The sequence below is a fragment of the Nicrophorus vespilloides genome, unplaced genomic scaffold (genome assembly GCF_001412225.1).
Source record: "Nicrophorus vespilloides isolate i.1.1-1 unplaced genomic scaffold, Nicve_v1.0, whole genome shotgun sequence".
NCBI classification, from domain to species: domain Eukaryota; kingdom Metazoa; phylum Arthropoda; class Insecta; order Coleoptera; family Silphidae; genus Nicrophorus; species Nicrophorus vespilloides.
The window spans coordinates 132,852-138,324 of record NW_017095724.1 but is presented as its reverse complement, the minus strand read 5'-3'; positions in this window follow the sequence as shown (position 1 = coordinate 138,324).

Here is a 5,473-nt window from a genome sequence, read left to right as displayed (position 1 = left end):
TGGAGAGTTTAGTGTAGATATTTATCACACCTTCCCTTTTGTCAATTCGAGTCTTCGTCCCCCATTCTTTCATTTGATTTCAGTATCCCTTTCGCACCTTCGGACCGGATTACGTGAGGATTTACCGAACGGATCATAGCTCAAAGTGATCTGTCCCTTTCAACTCTTCTACACTTCACCGCTGCCGTCGCCCAAATCATATGACATAATCCCAAACAGCTGCCGGTCGCTCCAACAACAATCGACATAAACACTGTTGATTATCTAAACTCAAAACTCCCAAACAGAAGAAAAACCATAGCAACAACTGTTTATGAATCTGTATCATATTTTTGTGATTATTGTATTATTCATATATATTTCGTTTAATTTCGTAAAAATTTACAACAAAAACAAATTGTTTTAACGGAAAATCATTGAGTAGAAATCCTTTTCATTTTTTGTTCTGTCCGTCCACCATCCTGAGGTTCTTCTTTCTTTGTGTTTCTGGACGAAGTAATTTACTTAAAGCGTGTGCCCGAACGTAATTGTAATTGCTTGGATGTATGCACGAATGGGTTTTGGTTCATTCGCTCCTTCTTTTTTTCTCTTAAGATTGTTGACAAAAACGTCGGACGCCTTCGATCGAGACGGAGTGTGACCATCCATCGCACCCAGCGCTTCTGAAGAGTAGAAGACACGAGTCCCGTCCATTCAAGGTTCAATAATGTTTGTTTTTCCTTCTTCCTTGGTTGCTTGCTGCATCATGCAAGAACGGATTTTCCCCGCAAAATGCGCATAGAAGAAGATGAAGCGAAAGAGTCTTTGATCTTCGTTCGGCGGAAATCCTTACATAATAACATCTTTGTTGGACGTTGTGAAACGCGTAGTAGACTCTTTCGCCCTTTTCCAGCCGATTTACGAAAAAGTCGCGACAATCGTCAATGCAAAATGTACAAACTTATTGTCAAATAGTGAGACTTTCTAAGAAAAAAAAGAGCAGTATTTTGATACATTATTACATAGAAACGGTAATAGCCACAACTTTAGTAGTAGGCTATCATCTAAGTAGCTTAAGTAGTTATTAAGTAATTAAATAAAACGTGAAGACGTTCTATCAAAAATTATACTCTCATATAATAATGAAATCTGTCAATTTCACATTTTGAAATTCTTAGAAAAGTCAACATTTTAAACTATTTTTTTATAAATGACATATGTCAAATTATTACTTATATGACGTATATCAACGTATTTTTTATATGACATATGTCAAATTTTTCAATTCAACCAATAATAAAATTTGTTTATTAATTCATTTTGTTAATGATGTTAATACTAATAGATCGAAAAGTAATTATTATATTATTGAAAAAAAAACAGAAAACCTTTAAAGCTTAATGATTTAAAATGCAAAAAAGATTATTTAGATTCCTTATTACAGAAAAAACGGTAATGACCACAAACCTCGTTATAGGTTTAATTAAAAGACCATATTTTTTTCTTTAATTTGATTATACGAATGATTTAAGTATCTTAAGTAGTTATTGAGTAATTAAATAATATGTAAAGACGTTCTGTCAAAAATTTTAACCTCATATAATAATGACACCTGTCAATTTGAAATCACATTTATGAAATTGCCATCTTAGAAAAAAACAACGTTCTAAATTATTTTTATAAATGACATATGTCAATTTTCTTTCTTATTTACATATGTCATTTTTTCAATTCAATCGAAGACGTTATTCTTACATTGTTAACTTTATATTACTTAACTATTTGTATATATGACGTATGTGAAATTATTTTTTATATGACATATATCAACTTATTTGTTTTATGACATATGTCAATTTGAAATCACTTTTATGCAATTGCCATCTTAGAAAAAAACAACATTCTAAACTATTTTTATAAATGACATATATCAATTTTCTTTCTTATTGACATATGTCATTTTTTTAATTAAAACAAAAACGTTATTCTTACATTGTTAACTTTATATTACTTAACTATTAGTATATATGTGAAATTATTTTTTATATAACACATATCAACGTATTTGTTTTATGACATATGTCAAATTTTTTTCTTATTGACATATGTCAATTTTTTAAATTCAACCAATAAGAAAATTTGTATATTAATTAATTTCGTTAATGATATTTATGGTAATAAACCAAGAGGTAATTATTACTTTATTGACATTCTCTTACATAACTATTATGTCAAATTATTTGTTATATGACATACAACATCGTATCTGATTTATGACTTGTCATTTTTTTCTTATATGACATATGTTTTATGACATATGTCAAATTCTTGAATTCAACCAATAACAAAATTAGTTTATTAATTAATAACGTTATATAATATTGAAGATACATCAAAAATGTTATCATTTATATTCAATGACATAAACGTATCAACCCTAAGCAACTGTGACTTCAAAGGAAGGTATTACACAATATCAATGTAACAGCAAACAAACAAACAAACGAGGGGCGACAAACAGGGGTGTTTTTGATCCCCGGAAATGTTCTCATTCTTCACAAAACGTCGATTCCATTCGGATGTATGTTTCTCCCTTTGTGCGAATCTATGTAATTGTAATGCGAAGCGACGTGTCCGAACGGTCACTTGCGTCGTTTCCTGTTCATCCCCCAAAAATCTGCTATCATCCTCGGACAATTAGCCGGTGTCGTGTGACCTCAAACTTCCGGTCAATGCAACAATTTTGTTTACATCCAAAAGATCATTACGTTTGAGATCGAGTTACACACGTCCCTTATCCCTTGTTTAGGTAACCACAATAGAGACAGATTGTTATCCAACAAATCAGGTATACCAAAAATGGAAAAAAATAGAGATTTCGGATAGTTTTATAGTAATAGGATCAATTTGAACAGTTTGATTGTAATCAGAATTTACTTCAACTGTGGGGATCAAATTGAAGATCACCCATACAAATAAAGGACATTCCTTAACTATTAAACAAACATTCAGACTATATTTATGAGTTATACTAATCATGGTATATTAATGTACTACTATTATAGGGATCAAATTAAAGATCATCCATCCAAATAAGAGACATTGCTTAACTATCTTCATGAAACAAACATGCAGACTTTAGTCATTAATGTATACTAATCATGGTATAGTAATCTACTACTGCTATAAAGATCAAATTAAAGATCATCCATCCAAATAAGGGACATTGCTTAACTATTAAACAAACATCCAGACTTTATTCATGAGTATATACTAATCATGGTATAGTAATGTACTACTGTTATAGGGATCAAATTAAAGATCATCCATCCAAATAAGAGACATTGCTTAACTATTTTCATGAAACAAACATACAGACTTTAGTCATAAATGTATACTAATCATGGTTTAGTAATGTACTACTATTATAGGGATCAAATTAAAGATCATCCATCCAAATAAGGGATATTGCTTAACTATTAAACAAACATCCAGACTTTATTCGTGAGTGTATACATATATAATATTATTACATGATATAGTAATGTACTACTGTTATAGGGATCAAATTAGAGATCATCCATCCAAATAAGGGACATTGCTTAACTATTAAACAAACATCCAGACTTTATTCATGAGTGTATACTAATCATGGTATATTAATGTACTACTATTATAGGGATCAAATTAAAGATCATCCATCCAAATAAGAGACATTGCTTAACTATTTTCATGAAACAAACGTAGACGTTTCTGGAATCGATTTATGCACAGGTTGTATAATGCACTCGGAATTGAAGTCTCTCTTGAATGGATCTATGAATGGGGTGCAAGTTACTACGAGGTAGGTAGTGTAAATAGGAAATCAATTGTTCGCACGGTGACCGTAAGGAACGGACAGGAAACGCCGTATTATCCTCAACATTTCGGTCCTTTCATTCATCCAGTTTCCACGCACGGAACAACAAAAGAAAAATAAACGAAGAATGGAAGAAAAACTCTCATCCAACATAATGTTTCCTCTTATTTGCACTTTCGGAGGATCCTTCGCTGGAGGAGCGATACTTCATTGACCCATGGGAAGTCAATTGTCGTGAAATTCCCCAGATGAAGAGGAAGTACTTCAGGAAGTTAATAAAAACGAGTGGATATGAAAGGAAGTGGTCAATATTTTCGTTTCTTCTTTTGTGTGCGTATCGGAACTGAATTGAATTTGTGCCACGCGTCTACATCTACTTGATAATACCAACTTTTATATAGATTTTTGTCTTTAAATCTCATGAGCTTATACATATTTCAAGTATTGCACACTTACTTTTAAATGCAAGTAAAAACAAATATTACACAATACTTGTCAAGTAATTTGTATCAATCAATAAATGTATAGTGTCTACAAATTGTTTACATGATATTTGACAAGTATGTGACATCATAGTTCCAAGTTTAATAATTAATATTGAAATATAAAATACAAATGTTTTTTATCAAAAAAAAAACAACAAAATAAATAAATTTGAAAAGTCACACATGTCACAAGTACTTTTCCAAATTAAAAGAATTTGATACAATACTTGGCAAGTACAGCGTCGTGTGCATCAACCATAAATTATGACAACTAAGTCAATTGTTTTTTTAACCTAATCTAAGTTTTGTCCATTTTTTTCTGAGTAAATCAATTTACGAAGTTTCTATAACTTTGTTGATGTAGATACTTAACATTTGTAACTGAAATTGAAAAATATATAAACTGTAAATTTTGTAGTAAAAGTTAAGAATTTTGTTAAATCCATACTGGTTTTTCAGATTTAGTTCATGAAAGAGTGAACGGAATAATAGAATGCAAAAATACTACGAGGTAGGTAGAAGGTTGTTAAATAGGAAATCAATTGTCACGGGGTGGTCGATCGGAATGGACAGGAAGTGGTGCATTATTTGCTGGTATTGCTCTTTCGGCTTTACAGATATTGAAGCTGTTTTTATTTTTCCTACAAAAACTAGGAGAATAATGGAAAAAACGATCATCGTTCACGTGCACTTTAGTAGATTTCTCTTGAAATTACAAGCATCCTCGTGGTATAAGAGCACTCCTCGACTGACCCAAGGGAAGTCAATTGTCGTAAAATTCTACGGATGAAGAGGAAGTACTTCAGGAAGTTAATAAAAACGAGTGGATAATAAAAGGAAGTGGATGAGTGAGGTTGTGGTCAATTTTTGATGGAAGCGTGCTTTGGATTATACAAATGACATAAGAAATGACATAAGGTGAAAGTAGATAAAATACGAGAAAAAGTTTAATAAAATAATGTAAATGTTTCAATAGAAATATGAAGACAATGAAAAATATTTTGATACAAGCTACTTGCCAAGTAGTGCGTGATGTAATGAGTAATACGTCAAACTTGATATAATTGTCATTGTAAACAATGAAATATACTAAATTAAAAAAAAATACATCAAACAAATAAAAACTTTTCTTAATTATAGAGGTAATTTT